Source organism: Vidua macroura, chromosome 27 (genome assembly GCF_024509145.1).
Source record: "Vidua macroura isolate BioBank_ID:100142 chromosome 27, ASM2450914v1, whole genome shotgun sequence".
Taxonomy (NCBI): Eukaryota; Metazoa; Chordata; class Aves; order Passeriformes; family Viduidae; genus Vidua; species Vidua macroura.
Window position 1 is genome coordinate 1,875,034 of NC_071597.1, and position 14,964 is coordinate 1,889,997.

General features: G+C 54.1%; 1 protein-coding gene across 15 annotated transcripts in view; it reads right to left on the bottom strand.

Annotated features, from left to right (window-relative positions):
- The window catches only part of MAPT (microtubule associated protein tau), a 42,569-nt gene extending 29,621 nt beyond the window's left edge, over nt 1-12,948 (bottom strand). For 7 of the 15 annotated variants that reach the window (XM_054000041.1, XM_054000048.1, XM_054000040.1 and 4 more), the window contains exon 1: nt 12,591-12,688. The gene's annotated coding sequence lies outside the window, so the exon portion shown is untranslated. Of the gene's footprint in view, nt 1-3,249; nt 3,269-12,590; nt 12,693-12,862 lie in introns of those variants that run through there. The other 8 variants (XM_054000050.1, XM_054000049.1, XM_054000046.1 and 5 more) reach the window with 5 other exon arrangements.
- Nucleotides 12,949-14,964: the final 2,016 nt, after the last annotated feature.

Genomic DNA, 14,964 nt, shown 5'->3' on the forward strand with positions numbered 1-14,964 from the left:
GCAGAACAGCTTTTGGGGCACAGGAGTCTCATCACAGCACTATGGACATCCATTCCCCAAAGTCCCTCTCAGACCAATACAGCCCTTACAAATCCAGCCTGCTCACAGCCAAGAGCTCTGCCAGGGGTCACCACGGGGGTCTCCAGAGCAGGCTCATGGCCAGAGAAAAGCCAAGGAACACTCACTTGCACGCTGCTAAGTTGCTCAGGGCTGCTGAGAATTAAACTAACGGAATTTGCCATCCCAAATCAGCTTAGGCCCAGTTCAGCAGCTGCCTCAGAGCAGGGCAGCAATTAGAGACCAGATTATCCAACACAAAACCCCAGCCCACGGCCTGAGCTGCAGGAGAGGGGAAATGGGTTTGTCTGCACGTCTCCTCTCTGCCCAAATGAAATTACTGTGACCTGCTCCACCTTCACCTCACCCAAAACCTGAGCATCTCCATTCCCACCTGCAGCATCTCCAGGCACTAAATGGATCTTCCTTCCTTGATCTTTCACCCCTTCTTAATTTCCTTCTCACTTCTGGCCTGGCTTACCTGACCAGCCTTTCCCAACACCAGTGCAGACCCCAGCCTTCCCCGTGAGCTCTCGGAGGGCGTTTCAGGGTGGCCACAGCCCAGGGAGGTGTTGGCCCTCCAGATCACCCAGCTCATTCCATAATATGATGCAAAAATCAGGCTGCCCCTAAGTCCACTAACTTTAGCTAGATTAGGGCTCTGATGAGAAGGGCTTACGTGGCAGCAGAAAAGGAAGCAGCAGCAGTTTTAAAGGCTGCCCTGAGTGCTCAGCAGGCTCTTTGCAGAGAGGGGAGAGAAGCCTCTTTGGCAGGGATTTGCCAGGCTGCCTTCGGATTTCTTCCCACCCCCTGCTACAGCATCTTGCAGTCGTGCGTTTCGCTGAGCCCCGAGATGGTCGATGGGGGGATAAATTCTTCCTCCCCAAAATCCTGCTTGCTTGGGAAGCCTTTAAGCAGTTGAACACGTAGAGCGGATCAAAGAGAAGGCAGATCTTATTTACCAGCTAATTCTCTTTGACTCTTCCCATCCCAGGCTGAGCCCAACCTGCTGCAAATCAGAGCATCTCCCCTGCTGCTGCAGGTTTTAAGGCGGGCTCGACAGCTCTCAGGCTTGTAGCAGTCATTATTTACTTAACAGAAAATGCTGAAATATTCCCCCAGCACTGCCTTTCCAAGGCTGGGCTTATGCCCAGATGTGGCTGCAACACCAGGCACGGCAGAGTCCAGGACAGACTTTCTCTCCGAGCCTGCCCACTGCCACCAAAAATGAGGGGAGAGGGGAAAGAGGGAAAAGAAGTTCCCAAAAAATGCCCCTGGAGTCTTAATGGATTGGGACAATCGATGGCACAACAGCTGTTCTGCCCCATCAAGTGACTGCTTTACCTCGGCTGGCAAACGACACCACGAGGAGGCAGAAATGGCTTTTCTGAGAGATTGCATTGCCTGAAGGAAGAAAAGCAGGCATCCATCCCCACTAACTGATGGCTGCCACGCTCCCCTGTGTGGCTCAGGTGGAATTGTAAGGGATGTGCCCAGGACGAGCAGCAGAGGACAGACCTGCTGGCAGAGCAGTGCGGGGACAGGAGCCTGGCGGGGCTCACCTGCTCTGGGGACAACTGCCATCGAACAAACACAGGGCACTTCATGTGGCCAGCAGTGTCTCATGGCCATCACAATTTTCTTCATTAATATGAGGCTAGAAACAAGCTGACAGAACTTATTTCATGCTCCAGTGGGTACCAAACCAGCTCCCAAGGCAGGGACAGGCTGGTGGATACAGAATCACCCCCATCTCCCCAGTACAGCCCATCTGGGAGGGCACTGAGCACTGCTACACCCCTCCTGAGCTCCCTGCAATGTAATTCAGCCAATCAAAGAGCTGAGAAATACCCCAAAAGTCACTCTGTCAGCCAGCCATCCATGAAACTACCCCAAGGACCAGGAGGGTGAGAATCCCCACGCTGGCAGAGCTGAGCCCCAGGGTGATCAATCCATCGGGGGTCTAAAGCAGGCTGTAAACAGCAACTCCTTGGCTCTGCTCTTCCCCCTCACACGAGCTCAATTTCAAAGCCAGAGCTGGGCAGTGCAGCCCCAGCCCTGAGCCCAGCAGGAGCAGCACAGCTCTGCCTGCTTGGCTCCAGAAGAGCAGCACCCAGGGGTGCACAGAGCACAGGGCTGGGGACATCCCTGCAGCCTGCTGCGAGCCCTGGGCCACCTGCAGGGTGCACACACTCTGCACCACCGAGGTTAAGTTAAATGGTCTGCATTTGACTGCAAAAATTGCCAGGCCAGTGCTGTGCCAGCACCAGCCACCACCCAGCTGCACCTGAGCCCCACCAAGTTTTGCCTCAGGCTTGAGAAAGACATTGTGAGACACTAGGTATGTGTTTATTGCTTACTTTGATCTCAGCTGCTCCTCTTTCTTTGATTTCACCAGTGCTGACAACATTTGCTGCACCCTGACAGAAGTTCTGTGAATATTCAATGCTGCCACAGTAATGAAGATATTAAATATGAAAGATTCTTCATGCCACAGCTCCAGTCTAGTGAGCGATCCCAGCCAGAGCAGATGAGACAGAACCAGGAGAGCCTTGTGGCCACTAATGTTGCAGCAGATTTTCTCAGGGCCAGGAAAACATTCTTCATGGATTGGACCATCATTTCTAAAGTTATTTTGAGCTGTTTCAGCACATGGATAGAAAATAAAATGATGACAACAGCACCATCTGCTCCAGCTACTGTCACGCCACCATGGCTGGCATCACTCTGGCAGAGACAGAAAACCTGTCCCAGGGGAGAAGCCAAGGCAGGTGAGGCTCCCCAGGGATCCCTGCCTTCCTCCTGCAGGATCCAAGTCTGACTGCAGAAGTGGATTGCAGGGTGCCACGGCAGAGACACTCCCCCATGTGGGACAGGACAGCAGCAGGAACAGGCGTCCCCAGCTTGGAAAAGCCCAGCTCCCCCCTGCAGGGGGAACACCAGTCTCCCCACACTCTCCATACACTCTGCTCATTTCACCAAGCCATCACTTGCAGCCACCTGACACCCAAGCTGGGCACCAGACAGTCCCTGGCCCCCGCAGTGCCCAGTTCCAGCTCCCGAGGGTGACTGGCAGCGCTGGAATGCAGCAGGAGCCTCACCAGGACACTCTATAAATACAGAGGAAAGAGTCAGGCACTCTCCACACACTGGTTCCTCAGCCTAGAAAGCAACAAACACGTCAGATCTCACCAGCTTTCGGGGCTCCAGCAGGACCTGTCCTCACCCCAACAGCCACCGTGCAGCCCGAGCAGGCTCTGCGACGCCTGTTTTAGCTTCTGTCTGGCTCTGCTGAATTATTTTTGTTTTTCATGACTCAGAGGCTCTTCAGATGAGGTCAAAAGTCACAGTGTGTTTCCTGAACATCATCTTTCATTCTTTAATGCCAAAAGACAACAAACAATAGGACATTCATCAAGTGTTTCTGCTTTGCTTTTATGTTGTTGTGTAACAGCAGAAAAACACTGTTCCCTAAAATGTTCACAACTGTATTTACTAAAACGAAAAGCTCCATTTTTTTTTTTTTTTATTAAATCTGTATCAGGTCAGTAAGAAGATAAATGCAGGGGGGGAAAAAAAGCCTAATCTGGAAAATCTCAAGAGAGAAAACAAACAAACACCAGCAGGAGAGCTGAGCATAGGGATGAGAGAATCCTTCATTTCCTGACAGGGAGGGGAGGGACTGGGACACACCAGCCCAGGGGAAGCAGGTGGGCACCCCAAAAGGTTCACACCCCCTGAGCACCTGGGAGCTCCAGACCTGTTCCCTGGAGTTGTTGATCCCACTGCCCAGGGGCTGGCAAGGCACCCGTGCCTGTTTCTGCTCATGGTTTGCACACCACGACGTGAACAGCAAGGGACTTGTGATGGGAGATGGTCGTGTCTCCCCACACCCTGCACAAGTTCACAGAATTCGAGAACCAGAGCTCTTCCTTCTAACATAAAAACCCAACAGTAGCTGCATTTGTACCTTTATTTCTCCTAACAAGGGAGTACAGTTTGTGCTGAGGCACAAGACAAATGAGGATTTTACAGTAAGGATGAACAGCAAATAAAAACCTTTATACCAAAACATCCCTACTGAGCTCTTGGATGTTTCTCCCCAGCTGGTCTTTGCCCAGTTTGGGCCACTTGGGATGACAATCAAGCAGCAATCTGTCTTGTCTTGATTTTAGTTTTATGGGGCCAATGAGCAGATTCGCAGCACAAGCAGATGCAGGCAGTGTGACTAAGTGACAATCCACATGGGAACACGGACCATAAATTCAGCCAAAGAGTTGTAAAACCATTATTTCCCCTCCTAACCCAAAGGCTAAAGGAAGAAAAAGTTAAAAAAAAAAATCCATAATCCACATGCATTTCATCTTCCCCAGGAATTAGCCCAGTTGGTGCCAATCTTTCTTCTCACGGGGATGAGGGAAATTGTCCGAATTTAAGCCTGTCCCGAGTCTCGGAATTCCAGCTCAATCTTCCCCAGTACATTTGTTAAAAATAAACGAGGTGCAATCAGACTCCTCGGGGATTTTATCCCCTTTCAGCTCTAAATGCAGCTCTGCTGTCACATGTATGACATGTACAAAGGGACCGCCTGCCTCCCAGCCTCACTTCTGCCTTAAAATAATCTCACTCCTGCTCTCGGGTTACGAGGGCTCCATTCATGTTCCGCGGGGTCACGGGCTCTCTCTCAATCACTAAAACAAAGGCTGGAAGACACAGGGCTGCTGGTGTGTCAGCACTGCTTGTTTTTATCGTGGATGAATGGAGCCAGCCTGTTTGGAGAGGCTCTGACCACACCTAAAGCCACGGCTTTGTCATCCCTTATCGAGGGAGGCAGGAGCCTTCTGCTCTCCCCACCAAGCCCAAAAGCTTCACCCACCTCACACAACTGCCCCTTTTCACTGATGAGAAGCATTCACGCCTTTTTTCCCCGACTGCAGCACGTCACTGCCAAGCAATCCTTACTCCAAAAGTCACTTTACACACGCCCAGCTCCCTCCCAAGCCTGGCGTTCCCCCGGGCACTGGGAAGGTGCTGCTCACCTGGACACAAACACCACAACCCCTAAGCGGGATTTTTCCATTTAAGAACTTAAGCACCAGGAGGCTCCCGGATGCTGACAGAGCAAACAAGCCCACGGAGTCCAAAACTCCTCTGTTAACCGAGCAACAGTGGCTGATGAAACCTGCTCTGGAGCTGGGCATGGCCTCAGACAGCCGTGACAATAAGCCCTGTTATTAGACACAAAAGCAGTGACATATTTGAGAGATTAAGCATTAATAAGTGCCTTCACATTAAAGAGTATTCATTCTTCACCTCCTGCCTGGAGCAACCTGGGGGAAGGGAGGAGCTGGCAAAGTAATCCAGCTACCACTGAAATGGGGGGAAAAGCAGAACTCATGCAAAGTAAGCCCCAAAACCATGAAATGAGGATGCAGATCAGCAATTCCCGATGCTGGAATTCCACATCCTGCAGGGAGCTGCGTCCCCACCTTGCTCTCAGCAAGCCGGGTCGCTGAGCTCCTGCCCAAGGCAAGGGCCAGGCAAGCACCTGCACGGAGCTGGGGCTGCCAGGCAGGGTTTAATATGGAACGGGGAGAGGGCAGGAACAGGAGAGATGGATGAGCAAGGAGAGCAGACAGGGCAGCGTGCCCAGGTGTGCGCAGGGTGCTCACATCTGGCACGTGCCCAAGATGCTGCTCGGGATGAGAACAAAACCGGGGAGCACCACGGACTCCTCCTGCTCACAGCTGCTCTTTTTGGATCACCCACCCAGCACCACAACCCTGCAGGGCTCCACAAACCCCAGAGTCACTCCCTTTGTCCAATGTCCTCATCTGGGTTCCAATACCCTCGTTCTGGTCCCACCCTCTCTAAATCTGTTCTCCCCGGCAGTGACTCCAAGCCATGCCACAGCTGGAACAGATTTTACCTGCTTTCCTTTTTTCCCCCAACAGCAACATTTATTACTTCTTCCTATTCACGCCTGCCAGGCTCTCCATTATTACACCGGGAAATGCTGAGGGAAAACCGTGTAGTTTTCTGTCCAATTTGGAGACGTCCATTGTTAAAAGCTTCCTGTACAAATCCCTCCAGGCAGCTCCAGGCAGCACCCTTTGTCATGCTGATGAGGCAGGAGGTAAAACCACATATAAGCAGTAACTTCAGAGGGCAGAATTTGCTCAGGGTAGAGTCTGCCCTTGAATTCAGAGTCAGTGGGAGCTGAAAATCAACCACAAAAGGCAATTCTGACTTTGGATTAAATCCCAGCTTTGGGCTCACTAACACCACAGACTACAGCTACCAGCAGAGAGCACGAGAAGCTCCAGTTCTGCCACATCACCCAGTTTCCTCTCAGGTCTCACCTTAAAGCACACAGGTAACTCAATGCCAGCAACTCTCACCCCATCACATGCAGGATCTGAGGAAGGTAATGAAACACTCGGCTCCTGCAGGGAGGAGTCAGCACTTTGTACCAGGCGGGTCAGCACTAGGGCAGGAACACGAGCCACATTTCCAAATCTTACATTTCCTTCTCTTCTGACCCTACCAAAGTCAAGTACAGCTCCAGATAGAAATGTCATCTTTATACAAAGGCTCCTCGCATAACCCTGAGGGGACACAAACACGGACCAACCTCCAGGAAGGAATCCCTCCAGATTATCCCTTCTCTTGGGACAGACTCCTCTGGCAACCCTCCTGTCATCGCCGTGGTCTAGAACACAAAAAGCAGGAACGGCCCCTTCTCCCTCTGCCCGAGGCTCATCCTGATACCTGGAGCAACCAGCCAGGACAAGCCTTGGTGGCCCATCACTTGGCCTCTCATCCTGAGTGTGACAGCCCTGCTCTGCCGGTGGTTTGGCTGGGAACGTGCACAGCTGGCCAGATGTGCTCCCTGCCCCAGGAAGCTCACGTGAAGTGACATTTCACTTCTCAGAGAAGGAGCACAGCTGCTGCTGAGCACCACACACACGCTCCGCTGTGAGACCACGCCAAGGCAGCCAGGATTCAAGTAACCTCTAATCAAAGAAAAGATAAAATGTTTCCTAGGACAGGGAACAATTTTACCACTCTGAACGTCTCCGTTACTCGCACAATTTCAGCTTCAGAAGTGCAGCCCTGCAAACACTTCTTTGCAGTGCACAGAAAACAGTTGGTTTTATCTCAAAAGTGAATCTCCAGCCCTCCACAAACAGGCTGAGCTGGATGGCTTCAGGAGTCACAGGAGAGGCTTCTTTAGATTTTTTGAGTCATTTACAAACACCTCATGGAATTTCATTCTGCAGCAACTGACTTGAGACACTGATGAAATCCATCTGAAATTACATCTGGCACTTCCAGGCAGACAGCCCGGGGCAGGAGCTGAGGGGGAGCCACAAAGTGCAACGCTGATAAGTGGCAGAAAGCCCTTGGAACTCTCACACGTGCTATTCAAACCCCTCAATACAAGTGGTTTCATCACCTCTCTTGAAGTGCTGAGGAGTTAACACAGCCCTTCCTGCCCCTTAGGACCGCACCTCATCTCTCCATATCCCCCTCCAGCCTCCATCCTTCCCACGTGCCCTGGAGCATCACCAGAGCTGAGCCCCAGCTCACTCGGGATCACAGAATCATGGAATATCCCGAGTTGAAAGAGACCACAACGATCATCGACTCCTACACAGGACACCCCCACAGTCCCATCCTGTGCCTGAGGGCACTGTCCAAACACACCCGAGCTCCTGGGGACAAATCCCTCTGCTTTCCCAGGGTGGGACAACCCCACTGCTCTGGAGGACAGCACTGAGGGAAGGCAGAGAGGCAAGGACACACAGGCAGTGACACCACACCTGCTCGAGGAAGAGAGGTCAGGGCAGGTAGAGTGGGGAGGCTGCAAAGATGGAAATAATTAGCCCAACTGCAGCAATAATCCTTTTAGCTGCACAGAAGGTATCCCCCGGTGCTCCCTTTCCTTGGATATTTAAAGAAGAGACACTGAAAACAGGAGCCACGCTGTGTGTTATGACCACCTTTACTAATTGGTCTGCTTGGAAAGAAAAGGGAAAAACCAGTGGATTGATTTTTGAGGAGCAAAAAGCTCATTAGACTTGCAAAGAAAACCCACTCAAGTCTAAAGGCACAGATACTTCTCCTCCAGACTCCAGTGTAAACCACACATGCTTTCCACAGGCACTTAAAAAAACCCCAGCCTACAACCAGCAGATTTCAGTGTAAAACAAAGCTCCAGCTCACAGATGGAGGAGGGAGATCCATCCTGCTGCAAGAGAGACTCAGATTCACTCAGTCCCTCACAGCAGAGCTGTGCCCACCTTAAAAGCCTCACAAGGGTTTACCTAAAGGGCCACAATTCTGCTGCATCCAGCACATCCTAGGGTGACCTGCAAAGACAGCTTGGGATTGAGGGCTGTGCATGCTAAAAGGCCAGGTGGGAACAGCACTGCACAGAGCAGGAGCTCCACATCTCCATGAAGGAGCAGTGATCCAGCGTGGGGGCTGCACCTCTGGCAAGGCTGAGCCAGCCTGGTGCTCAGTGAGGTTTCACCAAACCCACCCCCCTCTGCCCCAGAGCACTCACCCTAATCCTCCTCCCAGGAGTGCTGCCAGGTGAGTGGGAACATCTCTGTGCTGCTCTGCACGATCAGCAGCCCAAGCAGCTTCTGCAATTGCTTCCTTTTCCATCTCCACGGGCAGGCAGAGCCCCACCGGTGTCCAGCATTACCCAATTTAATGATGAGCACCCCCAACCCCAAGGATGTGCCCCTGGGGCGAGCCCCAGGCACCATCAGCCAGCTTTGGAGTCTGAGCACCACAGCTAAGCCAGCAGAGCCCCTGAGGTAGAAAAAGATTACACTGCATTGGCAGAAAAACCTAGAAAGCCAGCCCAGCTCTGCTGCCACTGCAGCAGTAGGGAGAGGCCCTCAGAGAGCTGCTGCTCCTCTCAGCTGAGGCTGGGAACAGCCAGGATGCTGGGCTGGGGCTCCCAGTGCACCCAGCTACAGGACAGGTACACAAGGGGAACGATCCCCTCGGGGCTAAACAGCCTTGGCTACTCCAAGGCAGCCAGAGAGGCCCATTCTGCTTCGAGAAAGGGCTCTCAGTGCTTTTCCACAGACTCGTGGGTTTGCAGACCTCAGAACAAGCCAGAAAGCATCAGCTGTGACCATTTTGCTCAGGGTCGGCTGCTTTACCTGCGTGCAGAACCACAATCCCCCCGCAAAATTCCTTTTAAACCCTGCTGCCACATTCCAGCAGCCCCAACACCCTCCCAGCATCACCCAGGACTGCCACAAGTCCGAGGCACTGCACTGCAAGCTCCCACCTCTCAGTCCAGCCCCACACCTTAGCACAGCCAGCACGCAGCCTAGGAGTCAACCAGCCAACCTGCAAGCCGACTGACCTCACCAGCCAGCAAGCTGAGCAAACTGGAAAATACTGGGAGCCAGGTGGAAACCAGCGCCCTGGTTCTTCCCTGACTCATTCATCAAGTGTCAGAGCATTCCTACAGCTAAATTAGCAGCACTGCCCCAAAGGACACCAACACCACAGCCAAGCCTCAACAGCACGCTGGGCTGACAAAATAAGATTATTCTGCTCAAGACAAACTCAAATCCGCAGCTTTCTTCCAGCTTTTGAATAATCTTGCTTTTTGGGAAGAAAGGGACCGGCCACCCTGAGCATTTCCCCTTAGACAGTGCCTCGTGATCCAATTTTCCACGCTCTGCCAACCAAGAGGGATTTGTGGGAAGCCTGGGGTGGGCACACCCAGCACCCAGCGCGGCCGGACGGGCCCACGCGGCTCCGGCGGGATCGGCAGCCACGGCTGTGCTGCAGGACGTGTCAGGACAATTTGCCACTCCCATGCTGATGAAGGCAGGCTTTCAGGAGCTTCTGCACCGTCTCCAGCTCAAAAACATTCCCAACGTGGCTCTCCCAAAAGCCCCACAATGCTGCGGAGCCCAAATTCCACGTGGGGACACAAAGGTAAGCGGGGAGCAATCTGCTCCATCCCTGCTGCTGCACCCTCAGGAGTGCTCAGCAAACCCCTTGCCAAGTGGGTACCCACAGCCAAATCCCATGCCTGGAAAACACTGGAAAAAAGCCTGTGGTGCTACACAGATCAACGAGCACTCCATGAGGAACACGGTTCTCTGAAATGCAGCAGAGGAACACAAAAGGCAGAAGATGAAACACCCACCTCACCAGCATGCTACGAGCATCCCTGACTGGCTACACCCAGCTCTTCCTCACGGAGAAAGGGCAGCTACAGTGTCACATTTTCCTCATTTTTATCCTATGAGGTCTGGCCAGGGGAGCAGAATTTCCCATGGCTTTTGGGAAGGAAATGACAAACCTACAGCACTCCCTTTTCATATATAAAATACGAAATAAATACATTTGCTTGGTCCTCCTGAAGCTGCAGTCCTTCGGGCACAGAGGGAATGGGACAGTTTGAATGGAACACCTTGGGAAGGCAGAGGCTGGAAGCAGAGGGCAGCAAGGGGATACAGAGGAGTGGGAAGGGTGAGCAAGACCAAATTAGAAGCCTGACCTGTAAATAATTAACACGGTGCTTGACAGAGGCAGACACACAAAACCTGCACTTGCCACCCGCAGGGACTGGGCCCATCCCCTCCTCACGGAGCTCCCACCACTGCTATCCCCAGTTAATCCCCGCTGATGCAGGATAAACATCCCTGTCTGATCTGTGACACCATCTGTGGGATGGGCATCGCATTCCCCAGGTCTCAAAACATGAACCCTACCTGCATCTTAGGCAAAGAATGAGAAAACGCAATACTTTAATCAGGTGTGAGCCATCTGCCAGGGGATCCCCATCCCTGGAAGCTTGGAGGGCAGGCTGGAGGAATCTGGGCTAATGGAAGATGTCCCTGCCCATGGCAGGGGGGTGGAACGAGATGGTCTGTAAGGCTCCTTGCAACCCAAACCATTCCATGATTCTACGTTCAAATCCTCTACAAACTACAGGTAAATCATCCAACGCTTTGCTTTTCTCCTTAAGTTGCTTATCTTGGGGTGAAAACCAAGTATTTAGTGTATCAAGAGGGAACAAAGCATAACTGGGTTAGGCAATTTCTTACTCCTAGAGAGAATGAGGTTTTAATTTTTCTCCCCTCAAGAGCAGCCTGCAAACTCCCAACTGAGACCTGTTTTGATTGACCACCCTGAGAAAAGTAACACCAAGAAAACTGAATCCCACAAGGAAAGCCATTAAACACCCCCAAATGTGAGGTACTGGCAGCAGAGCCAAAACCCCTTCCACGGATGGAAGCGGGCAGCCATCGCTCAACAAGACAAATCAACGATTCTCAGCAGCAAATTTTGTTCCACTGATTCGGACACACATCCAACATCTGCCCACATCCACGCCGGGGAAGCTCGGGAATACTCTGCATACAAATGGTGACAGCTTAGCTCATCTCAGCTGCTCCTTCCAGCACGCTTCCAGGCAAGAGCAGCCTCTCGCTGCAAATGGAGCTGCACCTCGCGTGGTGGTACCACAGCAAATGGAAGGAGAAACTCCCTCTGAAGTGATGGCAGCTGCCCTCTGCGAGCAGCAGCAGGATTGCGCTTCTAGGTGTTCAAAAACACCAGGGAAAATCATCTTCCCTAAGCCAATCCTCCCTTGTGCTCATGTGGCACAAGGATGCAGGCAGAAATCTCCATCCCTCACCTGAAATGTGCTGTTTCTGCTCCTTGCAGGTTGAATTGCTCCAAGGCAGGAGGGCAGGTGTGTGCTCCCGGAAACACCTGCCCAGGAAACTTCCCTTTCCCCAGCTAAGTTAGACTTAAAATAAAGAAATACCCAACAACCACAGGTAAAAAAGGGAAAACCCAGAAAGAGGGGCAGCTCCACGCCCCACCTGGTGGGATTTTGGGACGAGAAAGAAGAGACAGCACAGGAAGAGGCAGATGGAAGGGACAAGGTGGCAATTCCAGCATGACAAGGGCAATTCCAGCATGGCACTGGGATGCTTGGGATGTGCACGGCACATCCAGGGACCACCAGTGACACCAAGGAGCATCACCCCAGCCCCAAACCCATGAGGATGGGCATCCCCATCCCGGGGCTGGAAAACACCCGAGATTCAACAGGATGGGACCCACCTCGTTCACGTTAAACACCAAACCCCTCGACATGGGCACCGGGGGGCTGCAACAAAGCCGGGCAGCGCCGGGGTGCCGTGACCTCAATAACGCTTCCCCCCCGCGCAAAATTTAGGGCTGGGCGTGTGCAGCTCCTTTTTTCCTTTTTTTTTAATTCGAAACGCCTTTTCGTTACGGTTTCCCATTACTGATTAATTTACCGTTTTTAATCACCGCTGCCTCCCCCCTCGAGGCGGCTGCAGAACATGGCCCCGCGCTGCCGCCCCTCCTGCCGCAGCCCCGGCCCCACCTGCCGGGAGGAACGGGGCCGAAACGGGCGCAAAGCGGGGAGAAAGCCCCGAACCCGCCCTTCCCCATCCATCCCTCCATCGCTCCATCCATCCCTCGCCGCCGCTCCCCGCCCGCCGCACCTGCCCCGGCCGCCCGCGCTGCCGCAGGGGCCGCGCCTCGCGCTGCCGCAGCCCCGGGGCGCCGGCACCGGGACACGCCCCTCCGCTCGCTTTGGGATGAAACGGCCGGATTTTGCTTCTCGGGGGGTTGATTGATTTTTTTTTTTTTTTTTTTTTTCCCCCCCACTCCCCGTCCCTTCTCCGCGCGGGACGCGGCGAAGGGGAGAGCGCGCCCCCGGGGCGGGCGGTTCAGCGGCCCCCAGCCCATCGCGGCCAACCCCCGCTCCCCGTACCTTGCCGCTTGCGGGGGTGTCCGCACCGGAGCCGGGCGGTGACAGCGGTGGCGGCGGGGACGGTGACGGCGGCGGTGGCGGTGGCGGCGGCGCGGGCGGGGCGGGGGCGCGCGCGGGGCTCCGGAACCTTCGCCGCGCCGGCGGGGCGGGAGCGCGCGCGCGCGCGTGCGCGGAGCGCCGCCGAGCCCCCCCACCCCCCCCCCGCCGTCCGCCGCGCGCGCGCGCGCGCGCCCCCCGCCTCTCGCGGGCGTCGCTCGCCCCGCCCGCGCGCGCCCCCGCCGCCGCCCCATTGTCTGCGGGGAGCGGGGGCGCGCGCACGCGGCCCCGGCCGGCAGGGGGCGCTGCCGCGATGCCCCCCCCCCCCCCAAGCCCCTCACGGCCCGCTCCGTTCCGCGGCGGGCGCCGAGGGGCGGCCGGGGCCGATTCCCCGATTATTCCCCCCCCCTCCAATCCCCGCTCCCGCCACGGCCCCGGGGGATGCGGGACAGCGCCTCGCCCGGCCCTGCCGCCCGCTTTGATCACGATTTTCTGCCCCGATTCCTGCCTCCGGGCGCTGCTGGGCACGCACGGCCCTCAGCGTCCGCGGAGATGGCGGCGGCGCGGCCCGTGTGGGAGCGGCGTCCCCTCAGCAGCCTCAGGAGCAGCCACGCCGGTGTCGTTTCGTCCCGGCGAGCTCCAGGCTGACAAAGGGAGAGCAGCCGCCTCCTACACACGGCGGCAGCTCCGCAGCATCACCCGCAGCACCTGCAGTGGAGAGGAGCAGGCCGCAGAGGCTGTGGAGGGACGGGGCTGGCGGCTCCCGGTGGCTTTTGCCTCAGCAGACGCCTGTCAGAAGGAGCAACAGGTGACAGGAGAAGGGCCCTGAGCTGCTGGGGAGCGTCGGGCTTCCCTCACCACCCTGCCGCCAGCCTGAAGCCCTGGAAAGCAGAGGGAGAGGCTGAAAAAAAAATAGATCCTGATCGCAAAAGATCCCTCTCGACCTTGCCTGCTTCATCTGGAACAGCAGTGAGCTGCTTTTGCTCGGCCTGGAAGTGTTGTGGACCCGGTGGGGATCGCTCGATGGAATTACTACCTTGTGTTAAGAGGGTTACTATCCCTAATAATTGGATTTAATAGAGAAACTGCAGGAGGGCAGGATCCAGTTTTCGGTTTTTCCTGACAAACACTGAGGTGCAAGTCAAGGACAAACATCCAGTGTAAGAACAGGCTTTTTGTGAGAGGAACAGTGAGGAACCTGCAGCACCAGGTTCTTCTTAAAGCCTTTTTTACCTGTAGTTGCTGGGTATCTCTTTAAGTCTAACTTAGATGGGAAAAAGGAAGTTTCCTGGCCAGGTCTTTCCAGGAGCACACACATGCAGCAGCAGTTTGCTTTTTAAAGCAGACCAGATTGGGAATGGTCCATCTTGGTTTGGAATAAAGGTTTATGGAGTGTCAGAGCTATTCTCTTACTACAGTATCAATAACTGCAGACTTACAGATTAGGGTTGTACAAAAAAAGTTGATTTATGAACATGCAATGTTATGAGAAAGTTGGGTTTGTTTGTTTGTTTTCAGGTCAATAGTAATAGGCGAGCCATCTAAAACCAGAGGAACGGTCCTTTTCTGCCCATTTTTGAACTGCCTAAAAAGTACCCACTGTAATTTAGCTGGAGAATTTTCCTAGGTTAGACACAAAAATCCTCTCAAAAAACTATCACAGCTTTGGGAATTGTAAAATAAACACTACAATGCTACAAGGGGATCCGTCCTTGTGAGGCAACAGAAAGCAAGATGAATTGCAGTGCAAGCAGCTCGAGCCCAATGTGGGACAGCAGCTCTTCCAACAGGCGATGTGGGATGTACCAGGAGCCACCAGGCTGGCTGGGAGTCAGCTCAGCGCCCTCCAACGGGATCATTTCTTCAGCTAAAGGCAGCAAAACCGAAAGAGACTCTGGGCCTCATTTCTTGAAGTGCTCAGCATGACAACACCCGTCTTCCTGAAGTTACCTCAACGCCCACTTACACCTGCCTGAGTTCTCAGCAACAAATCCTGTCTGGATCCAAGAAATCCTGGGCTGGGCAGTGAGGCATCATTAGCCAGTGCCAGCCAGTGTTCAGGCACA